Raw genomic sequence first — 15568 nt, 5'->3', positions numbered from 1 at the left:
AATAAGACCCGCTCGAGCGGACTGTCCAAAAAACTGGGTAACAACAATGGGAGCTGAAGCTCTACCAACCTGATACAACCTAGCCTAACGCATTCTAAAACTCAAACAAAAGAGTTTAAAGGTTGACAACACGATAGGTTCAACTACCAACTCCACGGAACCGCGTCTGGAAAACAACAGAATAGTAAAGGGATAACTGGGATCGCTATATTTTCTTAGTTATATAGATATATGAGAGGATTTTTGGTTATATAAGTGGATTTGAGGAATAAAAAGGGAAATACTCTATGTTTTGGAAAAATTTATGTATATGCTATCTTTGACAAATACCAAAACTTGTGTTAAATTTGACACAAGCTGTGAGGCCCCTGAAATATGTATTCACTTTAAAGATCTTAATGTTTGAATTATTTTCTTAAAGCCCCTCGGTTATTTGAATTATTTTAGATCTTGTCAGTTAGCATTTTATTTTATTTTTTTTAGCAAAACAGGAATTTCCCTAGCCGGAATAAGTTCACTAACCTAATTTAATTCTACATAAGTTACATGTATTTAACTCCAAGCCCTCACTCTTTATTTAAATTCAAAACTTACCCCAAACTAGTACTTGTACCTTATACCTTGAAGTATTATCAATCATGTAATGTATATATATATACGTGTGTGTGTGTGTGTGTGTGTATACTAGTACCTAAAGTGATTAAAATAATAACCCATCACACTCCCCCAAGGCCGGCCACCCTAGGGAATAGAGACGAGCCAATTTTCAAGATTCATGATGAAGATATTCTAGGAAACCAAAACCTAGTACCTTAGACCTAGGTTGCTAATTCCAAAACTAGTTCCATTCTAACTAGTATTGACCTAATCCTTGAGTAAGCCTCCCAAATCATCCCTATTTCCTCTAAAATTTCAAACAAATCCTAACATTTCCATCCATTTCCAACTAATGGGCTCTTAGGACTTTTTACCCCAAAAATTGCCTATAAATACCAACCTCCCCTAAGCTTGGCAAGCACAAACACCACACCACACACACACATTCGGTTAGAGAGAGGAAGGAGAGCAAGAGAGAGAAGTCTAGAGGAGAGAAGGAGGAAGAATAGAGCTTTCTTGTGCAAGCTTAGTACGTAAGCCACAAACACAACATTCTCTTTCATTTTTCCTTTTTTTCAATACATGTTTCTAAGGGCTCTAAATAATGTTTTCAGATGTTTTATTACTGATTTCTCATGTTAAAAATGATATGGGTTGAGTATTGATTCCATCTCTCTTGTATTTTTCCCATTTTGGCACAAAACCATCTTATTTTTGTACCAATCTCTCAACTTTTCAAGGGCACTCTTTCAAACAAACTTTTTGAGTTAAACATGTGATAGTTAGCATATTTTCTTCACAAAAGAAATGAATCCTTCCCTTGGTAGAACCCCTTTTTCATAAATCTTCTTGTTTTGGGCAAAGCACCCTAGAACCTGTTCTTGCAGTCCACTTCCAGAAATTCTAGAAAAATGTACAAAATTATTCTGGACCTCTATTTTATTTAAAAACCTTCCTTAAGGTGTTATCTTTCAACGAAAATTGGTTTCATCGAAAAACATTAAGCGGTTTGCAATAAAATCAATTTTTCGTAACGGTCGGTGGATCTGGACAGAATCTAGACAGAGCTGAAATATTTTCTGAATAACTTAGAAGCTGGAAAAGCAATCCCGTTTCTGAAAAATGTTCTAGAAACTAGATCAAATTCCCTACGAACCATAGGAAGACCAAGTCCGGTGAAGGATCTAAAATAGGTCTTTCATTTTAATCTTTATGCGATACTAAATTTGGAAATTTTGTTATGTGCGGATGTTTATACCCTTGAGTTCATGACATTGCTTATTAGATTATGATCATATCTTGGCATGATGTTATATGTGTTGTGATTATGTTATTTACCTTTCTCATCTTAAGAATGCATGCTTATATGGATATTATTGTCTTATAAGTGGAACTAACCTTGTTTCAAAACATTTAATTCAATGGGAAACCTAATAGGGAGGGTATTGGGTTTTCGAATACTTGAGTAATGAAAGGATGAGAATATGTGATATTTGGATTGTTGGGATGCGTTCCCTATTTGAAAGTTAAAGTCTTGCGCAAGTGGTTTTTGGAACCCTTGAACGGAGCGGTTGTATTCGGACCCTAGGTGGTTTGGTGTGAGGAGGGATTTGGGCAAGGCCCTATTTTACCATCTCTTTTGAGGCCCTGCGGTTGGCGCTACGCGGTATATAACCGTTGGTAGGCATCCGAGGTTAGTTCTGCAACAAAGCAGCAAAAGAGGGGGCATACCGAATAATCCGCGTCCGTCGTGTGGTTGGGAGGATGAAATCTTTTTGGGGGATTTCTAGTTTACTGACATCTAACTTAACCCTATATTTATTTATTTGAGTATCATGCTTTACTACTTGATGTTATATTGGTGTTTGTGTATTGGACTAGGAAAAATAGACGGGATGTGTGCGTGTTTACTGGGCATTCAAAGCTCACGGCGTATCATGCCAGGTGATGAAGCGGAACTCATAGCTGGAGACGACGAGCCCGAATCTTTTGAAGACTTTTGGCTATCCTAGAAAAATTAGAAGTTTCTTTTTGGATGTTTTGTAAAGACTCATTTGAAGATTTAAGCTTTCTTTTGGGATGTAATGTACTGGAACCATCTTTTGAATTATATACATATTGTGGTTGTTATGTATTTATATTCTATGTTTGAACCTTACTGTTGCTTATGAGACGTTGTGTCAATACCTTTTAAGATCTGTCAAAAGGGTAGTGCGCTGCCTAAGAAAGCTGGGCTTAGAAGGGAGGCTAATTTGACTCCTCCGGTGATCTAGGATCTTACTTGGTTATTGACCATAGGACTCATTAGTGACTCTCCCTTGACTGCAACCTGTAGTGTAAAATCAGGGCGTCGCAATATGGTATCAGAGCCTAGGTTCAACCCTTACCCACGCGTTTCGACCTGAGGTTAGAGACTACCTTGCTCTGACTATGTTAGAATCTTTCTTGACCTATCTTAGGGAATTTCTTCGAATTTCGGGCACACCAACATCAACTCGTGAGGACCTACTTAAGGATCATGATATGGCTTTAACTTTGAGTGAGGCCTCACATTGCGCAGTAGGGGGTACTGTTAGTTCTACGCGTCTTCTATCGATTGTCGTACCCTCATCTTGTATTCATAACCTTTATTCAATGTCATCATTTTCTAAGATTAAGTCTTGTCCATCTAGTCCTGTTTTATATACTACTATTTGTAAATTTGACCTCCTTTGACCCTTGATTATTTTATTTAGCCCCAAACTTCTTGTAAATAATTTCATCTTCTTTACTTGGTGATGAATCTTGGATATTCAGTTTGAAACACGGATGGCCAACGTAGTTTCAAGTTAAATATCTAGTTTAGTCACTACATCTATAACCTTGATCACATTGAAGTTTGAAACCATAACATCATACCATTCATCTATATTTCAGTTAATCCTGATGTTATCACCATAACTGCTTCATATTCTTCGTCTCCACTTTAATCCAATTTTAGGAATCTCGTAATTATTATTACGTATATATGAAGTTGTGCTATGTGAACACCCTAGGATAATTAAACTCTAACTTAAGATCAGGAATTGCCTCTATAGTTAGAATTTGACTTACGCCTCACTCCATTCAAAGAAAAACAAATGGTGGACCCTACTTCGAGACAAGTAATAACATGAGCTTGCAAACAACAATAGAAATGCAGTATCAGGAAATCGAAACCTTAAGAATGGACTAGTAACCGTGGCTAAAATCCCGAACCCTATCAAGAATCAAATTTTGGAGGAGTGTTACCATCTTTGTGGAAATAATCGGCACAACATTGACTTCAAAATGAAAGGAGGTAGAATCCAAGAGGATTTGGAGCTTGTGGAAAGAAAACCCAACTTCATGAGGGACCAAAAAGGAGCAACCAGAAGGCAACCGGCAGAGTCTTTGCCTTGCAAAAGGAAGAAGCAGACCCGTCTATAATTGAGGGTAATTTAGTGCTATACAATTCTTGGGTGCATGTTTTATTTGATATTAGTGCATCACATTCTTTTATATCCTCTGCTTGTGCTAAATCATTAGAACTGGTAGGAGAACCCTTAGAAACTGCCTTAGATGCAATGTCACCTATAGGAGGATGCGTTCGGATAAGATTGATCTGTAAGGACTGTAAAATAGGAATGTTGAACCTACGCTTAACTTGCGACCTTCGTGTCATGGAAATGTCGGACTTCGATATCATTTTGGGCATGGCCTGGTTGTCTGCCCACCGAGCGGTGATCGACTGTCGTCAGAGGAAAGTAGTAGCTCCCATGTAAGATGGAACACGTTTCCAATTTAAAGGGGATAGACAAGACCCCATGGTTTCAATAAAACATCGGACGCAGTGGCGCGATCAACTTGCGGGTAGGATAGCAAGTCTGATTCTAAATGAGGAAGACCAAGGAGAAATAGAACTTCTACGCATAGTATGCGATTATGTAGATGTATTTCCTACGGAATTACCAGGATTGCCGCCAACCCGGGAAGTAGACTTTAGCATTGAGCTACAACTAGGGCTGGGCAACAAACCCACCCGCCCGCACAAACCGCCCGACCCTACCCTACCCGCAGTGCTTTGGGCGGTTTCGATGTAGGTAGGCAGACGGGTGCGGGTCAAGAAATTCGCAAAAGATCGGGTTCGGGTCGAACACGACCCACCCGCAACCCGCCTCTTTTTTTTTTTTTTTTAAAGAAAAAATAACTAGTTATTATTATTATTTTTTGCATTTTGGATGGATGGAGATAACTAGTTATTATTTTTATTTTTACACTTTGGATGAAAGTAAAATTTATTATATAGGCCCTTATATACATTATCATGATCTAATGATATTTAAATTAGTGTTACTAGTTTGACTTTTATTTATATATATAAAAAAAAAATCATTATATTCCATTAGTCTAGTAGACACAGTTAAATATGATATTTTGAATTGTCATTCTATTATCACATTATTGCATATTAAAAACTAAACAGTGAAGATTAATCCACTATTAAAATTAATGTTACTAGTTTGACTTTTAAGGGTTTGTTTTTGCATATTTAAATTAGTGTTACTAGTTTGACTTTTAAAGGTTTGTTTTTGCAAGCTAAGGAGGAAGATTAATTACTATCCTCAAGCATGGTTCCATATCATCTTATCTAACATGTAGACTATTTATTATGATCATGAATTGCATATCTTGTAATTTAATTTATAACTCTTCTAAAAAAAAAAAAAAAGTGTTTAGAAAGTAACAAAAAATGTCAAATTTGCTTAAGTTAAATAAAAAAAAAAAAAAAACTAAACCGCAAACCGAACCGCACCCGCCCGCACAAACCGCGAACCGCATCGCGGGCGGTTGCGGGTCCATTTTTCCCTAACCGCACAAGTACGGGTCGGGTCGGTTTTGACCCGCACCCGGCCAAAACCGACCCGCGAGTAGCCCTAGCTACAACCTGGAACTATCCCAATATCCATGGCTCCGTATCGCATGGCACCAGTAGAACTACGAGAATTGAAGACACAACTACAGGAATTGCTCAAGAAAGGATTCATTAGGCCAAGTACTTCGCCATGGGGAGCACCCGTGTTGTTTGCTAAAAGAGAAGGATGGATCGTTGAGGCTATGCATCGATTATCGTCAACTCAATCGAGTCACGATTAAGAACCGATACCCACTCCCAAGGATTGATGACCTTTTGGACAAACTTAGAGGCTCAAGGTGCTATTCAAAGATCGATCTCAGGTCAGGTTACCATCAACTACGAGTCAAGGAGGAAGATATACCAAAGACTGCCTTTCGTACCAGATATGGCCACTATAAGTTTGTAGTAATGCCCTTCGGACTAACCAATGCACCGGCGGTATTCATGAGCCTAATGAATAAGATTTTTAGACCATACCTTGACCAGTTTGTAGTAGTGTTCATTGATGACATCTTGGTATATTCAAGGTCTGAAGAAGAACATGAGCAACATTTAAGGACTGTCCTTTAAGTTCTTAGGGATAATCGGTTATATGCCAAGGCGAGTAAATGTGAGTTCTGGTTGAATGAAGTAAATTTCTTAGGGCATGTGGTATCAGAAAATGGGATTGCGGTGGATCCAACCAAGGTGGAGGCAGTATTAGATTGGAGGCAACCAAGGACCGTGTCAGAAATCCACAGCTTCTTAGGATTGGCCGGTTATTACCGGAGGTTCATCCAAGATTTCTCCAAACTAGCTAAACTAATGACTCGTTTGACGCAAAAGGGAGTAAAATACGAGTGGGACGAAGCTTGCGAAAAATCCTTCCAAGAGCTAAAGAAGAGGTTAACTAGTGCGCCAATTTTGACCATCCCAGAACGAGAAGAGGGGTACACTGTGTATTGCGATGTGTCTAAAAAAGGATTAGGTTGCGTGCTTATGCAAAATGGAAAGGTAGTCGTGTATGGATCCAGGCAGTTAAAACCTCACGAGCACAACTACCCCACACATGACTTGGAGTTAGCAGCCGTAATTTTTGCCCTAAAGCAGTGGTGACATTACCTGTACGGGAAACAATTTGAGATTTTCACAGATCACAAGAGTCTGAAGTATCTATTCACACAGAAGGACCTTAACTTGAGGCAAAGATGATGGATGGAGTATCTTGAGGATTTCCAGTTCATTCTCTCATATCACCCCGGTAAAGCCAATGTAGTAGTAGATGCTCTAAGTCGCAAGAGTAGAGGGATGATGGCTAAGATCTCCGTCAAGGAGTGGGATATGGTTAAGACACTCAATGAGTTCAGGATCTAAGTAGAATCTCAAGATACAAGAACATATCTGAGTGCGCAGAAGGTGATGCCTAAGTTGATGAATGAGATCATGGAGGCCCAGAAGCACGATCAAGAGGTAGCCTACATCAAGGGACGTCTGGAATCAGGAGAGCCCATGCCCTATTGGGTAATTCACCCCGATGGGAGTTTAAGATACCAAGGCAGATTGTTTGTACCAAGTGATGAGTTACTTAGAGAAAAGGTACTGAAGGAATGTCATCATTCTACGTTCGTGGTACATCTAGGAGGGACTAAAATGTACCAAGATTTGAAGAGGCAGTATTGGTGGAATGGAATGAAGAAGGAAGTGGCTAAATTTGTAGCAAAATGTCTGACCTGCCAACAAGTGAAAGCGGAACATCAGAAACTAGGGGGAATGTTGCAACCTCTTCCGATAGCCGAATGGAAGTGGGAGTATGTGACGATGGACTTTGTGACAAGATTGCCTAAGTCACTTATAGGGCGCGATGTTATATGGGTAATAGTGGATCGCCTCACCAAGTCAGCACATTTCTTACCCTATTAGATGACCGACACTTTAGAGTCTATGTGTAGACTCTACATTGGGGAAATCATTTGACTACATGGAATTCTGGTATCTATTATGTCAGATCGTGATCCACGATTCACCTCTCGATTTTGGGGAAGCCTGTAGGAAGCTCTTGGTACTAAGTTATGTTTTAGCAGCGCTTTTCACTCGCAAACAGATGGACAATTTGAACGCACCATCCAGACACTCGAAGATATGTTGAGAGCTTGCGCAATGGATTTTCAAGGAAGTTGGGAACGACACCTACCCCTAATTGAATTCGCCTATAACAACAACTTTCAAGCTAGCATCGGTATGGCGCCTTTTGAAGCATTATATGGACGACCTTGTAGATCGTCGATTTGTTGGACGGAAATGGGTGATGCAAATCTGATAGGACCCGAACTTGTTCTAGAAACTACTGAGAAGGTCAAATTGATCTGACAACGGTTAAAGACTGCCCAAGACCGTCAAAAGAATTATGTAGACAGGAGGAGAAGACCATTGATGTTTGAAGTAGGCAGGCACGTGTTCCTAAAGGTGCAACCCAGGCGTGAAGTCGTATGTTTTGGGAGAAAGGGGAAGCTGTCGCCACAATATATTGGACATTTTGAGGTATTGGAAAGAGTGGGCGAAGTAACATATAGATTAGCTCTACCCCCGCAGTTAGTAAGGATACACAACGTCTTCCATGTATCTATGTTGAGAAAATACATCGCTGACCCGACACACGTCCTCAAATGGGAAGAGATCAGTCTTGACAATAATGTTACGTTTAGAGAAGGACCGGTAGCAATACAGGATCGTCGAGAGAAGAACCTTAGAGGCAAGACGGTTCACTTGGTGAAAGTGCTATGGCGTCATCGGGGAAATAAGAAATGTACTTGGGAACGCCAGGATTGGGTGAAGGCAAACTACCCCAAGCTTTTCGAAGGCAGTATGTAGTTGAATTTCGGGGACGAAATTGTTTTGTTTTTAGGGGGATAGGTTGTGAGGCCCCTGAAATATGTATTCACTTTAAAGACCTTAATGTTTGAATTATTTTCTTAAAGCCCCTCGGCTATTTGAATTATTTCAGATCTTGTCGGTTAGTATTTTATTTTATTTTTTTTAGCAAAACATGAATTTCCCTAGCCGAAATAAGTTCCCTAACCTAATTTAATTCTACATAAGTTACATGTATTTAACTCCAAGCCCTCACTCTTTATTTAAATTCAAAACTTACCCCAAACTAGTACTTGTACCTTATACCTTGAAGTATTATCAATCATGTAATATATATATATATATATATATATATGTGTGTGTGTATGTGTGTGTGTATGTACTAGTACCTAAAGTGATTAAAATAATAACCCATCACACTCCTCCAAGGCCGGCCACCCTAGGGAATAGAGACGAGCTAATTTTCAAGATTCATAATGAAGATATTCTAGGAAACCCAAACCTAGTACCTTAGACCTAGGTTGCTAATTCCAAAACTAGTTCCATTCTAACTAGTATTGACCTAATCCTTGAGTAAGCCTCCCAAATCATCCCTATTTCCTCTAAAATTTCAAACAAATCCTAACATTTCCATCCATTTCCAACTAATGGGCTTTTAAGACTTTTTACCCCCAAAATTGCCTATAAATACCAACCTCCCCTAAGCTTGGCAAGCACAAACACCACACCACACACACACATTCGGTTAGAGAGAGGGAGGAGAGCAAGAGAGAGAAGTTTAGAGGAGAGAAAGAGGAAGAATAGAGCTTTCTTGTGCAAGCTTAGTAGGTAAGCCACAAACACAACCTTCTCTTTCATTTTTCTTTTTTTTCAATGCATGTTTCTAAGGGCTCTAAATAATGTTTTCAGATCTTTTATTACTGATTTCTCATGTTAAAAATGCTAAGGGTTGAGTATTGATTTCATCTCTCTTGTATTTTCCCCATTTTGGCACAAAACCATCTTCTTTTTGTACCAATCTCTCAACTTTTCAAGGGCACTCTTTCAAACAAACTTTTTGAGTTAAACATGTGATAGTTAGCATATTTTCTTCACAAAAGAAATGAATCCTTCCCTTGGTAGAACCCCTTTTTCATAAATCTTCTTGTTTTGGGCAAAGCGCCCTAGAACCTGTTTTTGCAGCCCATTTCCAAAAATTCTAGAAAAATGTACAAAATTGTTCTGGACCTCTATTTTATGTCAAAACCTTCCTTAAGGTGTTTTCTTTCAACAAAAATTGGTTTCATTGAAAAACATTAAGCGGTTTGCAAGAAAATCAATTTTTCGTAATGGTCGGCGGATTTGGACAGAATCTGGACAGCGCTGAAATATTTTCTGAATAACTTAGAATCTGGAAAAGCAATCCCGTTTCCGAAAAATGTTCTAGAAACTAGATCAAATTCCCTACGAACCATAGGAGGACCAAGTCCAGTGAAGGATCTAAAATAGGTCTTTCATTTTAATCTTTATGCGATACCAAATCTGGAAATTTTGTTATGTGTGGATGTTTTATACCCTTGAGATCATGAGATTGCTTATTATCTTATGATCATATCTTGTCATAATGTTATATGTGTTGTGATTATGTTATTTACCTTTCTCATCTTAAGAATGCATGCTTATATGGATATTATTGTCTTATAAGTTGAACTAACCTTGTTTTAAAACATTTAATTCAATGGGAAACCTAATAGGGAGGGTATTGGGTTTTTGAACACTTGAGTAATGAAAGGATGAGAATATGTGATATTTGGATTATTGTGATGCGTTCCTTATTTGAAAGTTAAAGTCTTGCGCAAGTGGTTTTTGGAACCCTTGAACGGAGCGGTTGTATTTAGACCCTAGGTGGTTTGGTGTGAGGAGGGATTTGGGCAAGGCCCTATTTTACCGTCTCTTTTGAGGCCCTGCGGTTGGCGCTACGCAGTATATAACCGTTGGTAGGCATCCGAGGTTAGTTCTGCAACAAAGCAACAAAAGAGGGGGCATACCGAATAATCTGCGTCCGATTCTTATAGTTGGGGGGACGAAATCTCTTTGGAGGATTTCTAGTTTACTGACATCTAACTTAACCCTTTATTTATTTATTTGAGTATCATACTTTACTACTTGATGTTATATTGGTGTTTGTGTATTAGACTGGGAAAAAGAAACGGGGTGTGTGTGTGTTTACTGGGCATTCAAAGCTCACGGCGTATCATGCCAGGTGACGAAGTGGAACTCATAGCTGGAGACGACGAGCCCGAATCTTTTGAAGACTTTTGGCTATCCTAGAAAAATTAGAAGTTTCTTTTTGGATGTTTTATAAAGACTTATTTGAAGATTTAAGCTTTTTTTTGGGATGTAATGTACTGGAACCATCTTTTGAATTATATACATATTGTGATTGTTATGTATTTATATTCTATGTTTGAACCTTACTGTTGCTTATGAGACCTTGTGTCAATACCTTTTAAGATCTGTCAAAAGGGTAGTGCGTTGCCTAAGAAAGGTGGACTTAGGCCTCGTTTGGGAATCCTCATTTTTAGCCAAAAAGTCAAAAAGTTACTAAACTAGCCAAAAAGCCAACAACCCATACCAAAAAGCCAAAGATTCTCTTTTCTCTCAACTTTTTGCACATCTTTTCGTAAAAAGCTAAAAAGTCATCCCAAACATACTATAGACGTCCCCGAACGCCCCGGGAGGACGAGTCCCGTTCTGTTCGTTTTGGGTTCACTACAGTTCAGGATTCTCGAATTGTCACGGTTCTTAATCTGAACCAAAGAGTCCAAATCCGGCAAATTATTTTGAGAAAAATAGATTTTGAAAGAAAAGAAGTGCCAAACATGGACTGCTTTGCCAGATACAGAGTTGCCACCTAAATATTTTTTTATGGGGGAATTTAGGAAACCCTGACTCGGTGCCAAAGGCCACGTGCCCGTCATCACCAAAGTTACCTCGGCTTGGGAACTTGGGTACGATTGGGGAAGGTCAGCTATGAGCACCCCCTCTCGCCTGATCCGAAGATCGGCCTCTACTAACCATGATATCCTATTTTGAAAACGTTATGTGTTCTTATTCCGGTTATTAGCCTAGGATTACTACGTTATGCGCACAACAAACAAGTATAGACCAAATCGCCTAAATTGGAACAAAATATTTCATGCTTGTTTTGAAAATAGTTTGCTACTCGCAAGTAGGCTAAAAATGTAGATTTCGCCACCCTCAAGTAGGCTTTAGAAAAGATGATTTTTGCCACTATCTGGTGGACTTAAAACTCACAGTTTTAATGCATTATTTCAATTTAGGTAATTCGGCCTCCACCCACAGGCACTCAAGCAGTTATATCACACAAGCAGCTAGCCTCATGGTAATCATGCTATTATGGCAACACTCACATGCATGCGGTATGCTAAAGCATAAATGCTTACCGAGTACTCCGAGCCAAAACAAAAGCTAGTTAGTAATCAATGCATGATCCTAGCTCATGTTGAGATGGCTAATGCAACACATGCAAGATGCAACTACAATAGGCTCGGCTATCCTAAAGATGGCATGTGAAAATGCTGCAACTAACAGGTATTCAATTTGGAATTGAAATGCAAGTGCAGTTAGTATGATGTACCGAGCCCGGTGCATGTAAGACGAAATGAATGGATGCAAACATGCTATCATACTATATGCTAATTGAAGCATGCCCTAGACTAACCATCGAAAGCTAGTAAATAAAAGGGAAGAAAGACGTGGGGTTGGGAGACATACACACACTCACGCACACTTATTACACAATTGCCCTCACTCGGAGGGTCCGAATAAATATTACAGTCCGAATAAATAATACTAAATTAATTATTACAGAATTTCTAATTAATTAACGAATTAAATGCAGAAAGAAGGTGGCCACAGCCCCGCTTCGGGATACGTGAATGATGCATGCTTGACTCGTCTCGCCCGGAAACTCGTTGCCATAGCACTGTTGCCTCTATTTACACTGCCCTGATCCTCTGAAGAGTGTGAAAATTCTTGGGGCACCTCTGAACTGATTCCTGATCACCCTGGAATGTCACCGATAAATTCAAAGTACCACCGGCCATGGAGATGGGCTTATCGGCTAAATGTTGTACCACCGGCAAGCCACCGATGGTCAGTCGGCACTGTAGGTGGCCGGCCGGCCATTGCTTCCTGTAGAATCCTGCAGTTGACAGCAGCAGAGGGCAAGCAGTGTATGGCATGGAATTTTCAAGCAAATGTGAGCATGGCCACTCTCCCAATCATGTTATGGACTCAAGAGAGTGTGGCCCTCGACCCTCGGGTCATCAATTGCGCATTTCGATGCGTGATGGCCTAAGAGGCCAAGTTTGCCAATCAATGTAAATGAATGCAACAAAAGAGATGAGTGCCAACACCCTATCATATTGAAGTCAAGGGCATTGGCTACCGAGGGTTGAGATGTGTTTCGTCACTTGGAGTACGAACACTCCTCACCCCTCAAGTTTGGTTTGACACCCCAAACCAAACAATGCAATGTATGTATACAAACTTGGCTCAAAGATGCAACATGAGGCTAAGATGCAAACATGCCAAATGTGATGCAAGCTAAACATGCAAATGTACAATGCTAGGCATGTAAGATGCAATGAAATGCAATCAAACATGTAAGCTAAGACATGAAATGCAACTAGCTAATAATATGCAAGCATGCAAGTATGATACAATGCAAACATGAAACCAATGCAACATGATCATGCAATGGTGGACCTAAGACACAAAGGGCAGACCTCAACCCACTCCCAAAACAATGACAAAAGATGCCTAAAATGATGAACAAATACTCATGTAAGCATACACACCAATAGGCCCAAGATTAAGGCATAACCAAAGAGTATTCTACTACCACTACCCCAAGCCAACATGGCATGAGCTATACAACCAAAAACAGAGTTCAGATGCATTGAAATAAGTCCTAAAACCCTCTGATATGGCAGCCCCAAAGGCTTAAACACTTAGGCATGCACAATGCTCATTTCAAGGCATAAAAGGACGCATCTTCAAAACATGAAAGAGGTGATGAATGCAGGCATATAAGCATGGTTTGGGGACTGAAATGACATGGCAAATGACTCCAACTCATTGAAATAGGCCAACTAGGGCATGTTTATGACTCACACACTTTGGGCTCACAAGCCAAAATGCATAGCAACCACATCAAACATGTCAAGCATGACCAAATCAGTAACCAACAGACTTTAAGCATGGAAAAATAATGCTAAAACCTTTTTAGGACCAAGCCAAAAACATGCTCAAATGACATGCTACAACATGACACACTTTAAGCCAAATGATGGGATTTCAAAGCAAGTGTATTATACATGCAAAAGGCCAAAAAACCAACATGAGGCAGAGACAATACATGCTAAATCAGCACCAAATAAGCTCTGAAATAAAGCCAAACAAGACTAGGCATGCATGCTACCATATTGAGCCAAATATGCAAACAAAAGAGAGACCAAGGGAGAGGGGTGTCCCTCCCCTAAGAAAAACTTCAAAACCTCTTCTTCACCACTGAAAATCCACTGGATTTCAGTGGTGAGAAAGCCAATACATAAGAGTAACCAAAGCCTAACAAAAGAGCACAAAAAGAGGCCAAAAGAGGCCTAAGAAGGGGAAGTCGGCCCCAAACAACCAAATGACCTTAATGAAGTATCTTAAGCATGCAAATATAAGACTTTTTTCAGTTATACACAAAGCCTAAAACAATGAGCACGATAGGCAAAAGTCTAGTGCAAGATTGGGGAATCTAAAGTAAAAGAGTTACCCTTGAAGAACCCTTGATGAACAGCAAGTGCAGCCTTCTTCTTTTGATCAAAACTAGTCCAAAACCTCAAGAACAAACCCTCAAAGCCTCTCAAATTCGAAGTATGGTGTAGTAGTGTGTGTTTGTGTGCAAAACTAAGGTCAAAACACACTTTTAGGCCACAAAACACACACAAATGATGAGAGAGAGGGAGATATAGAGAGAGAAGGTATATCTCAGATGTATATATGTATATCCCTCTGGTTTTTTGCTGAACCAAACAAAGGAGGAGGAGGGGCTCTTATATAGGCAAGGTAATTGGCCAAAGCTTCTAAGGGAAGCTACTCAAAAGGGTCAAGGCTTACAAGGAAAGCCAAGCTAAGGGTGCAAGGCTTCCTGAGGAAGCTAGGACAGCTGGCAAGCTTCTTGAGGAAGCTTTGACAAAAGGTCAAGCTTCCTCAAGAAGCTTTGACCAAAAGGGTGCAAAAAGGGCAAAACAGCTACCTGTATGCCCCGGGACAGGTTTAGTGCATTCCAGCTGCCACAGCTGGCATGCACCATGCCTGAAAAAAGTAAAAAGGTGCTACCGGCCAGAAAAGGAGGTCACCGGCCAAACAGATGGCCGGCCGGCCATACTGAATACCGACTGGCCATACTGAATGCCAACCGGCCAATGGTATAATTCACCAATGGCCAGTAGCCTCAAACCATGGCTGGTGGCCTCAAACCAAGGCCGGTAGGTGCCAGGGGTAGCTAACAAGCTACTTTCTACTCTCAGAAGCAAAAACACAAGTGTTTGGTGCAAAACCAAACACAGAACAGTCGAGTTGAGAGATCCTAAGGCAAGACGCGCAGCCGAGACCTCTGAGAACTCAAAACGAAACACAAACACGAGTAATCACCGAGTGTTCGAGCGGTGATGTCCAAGTCTTGAGGACGGTCAAAAATAGAGTGTCTACACATACTAGTTTTTTTTAGCTCATATTTTAGCCAAATAGCCAAAAAGTTACTAAATTAGCCTGTTCCCAAACGAGGCCTTAGAAGGGAGGCTAATTTGACTCATCCAGCGATCTGGAATCTTACTTGGTTATTGACCATAGGACTCATTAGTGAGTCTTCTTTGACTGCAACCTATAGTGTAGAATCGGGGCGTCACACAAGCTTTGGTCACTACCAAAGGTGCAAAGTCACCAAAGCCAATCGTTTTCTCCCTATCTTCCTCTTTTTCTTATCATTTTTCCTAGCAAAAACTTCCAAAACATAAATAAATTCAAAAGTTAAAAATTTTAGAATCAATCAACCAATCTAAAGCAAAATAAGAAAGAAAAAAAAAATGAATTTCAGGAATTTCAAGTAATATGAATCAATCAATTTCAGGAATTTCAATCAATCTAAAGCAA

Source organism: Camellia sinensis, chromosome 8, assembly GCF_055761805.1.
Source record: "Camellia sinensis isolate YWXY chromosome 8, ASM5576180v1, whole genome shotgun sequence".
In the NCBI taxonomy this organism is placed as follows: Eukaryota; Viridiplantae; Streptophyta; class Magnoliopsida; order Ericales; family Theaceae; genus Camellia; species Camellia sinensis.
Note: the sequence above shows the minus strand (reverse complement) of the source record.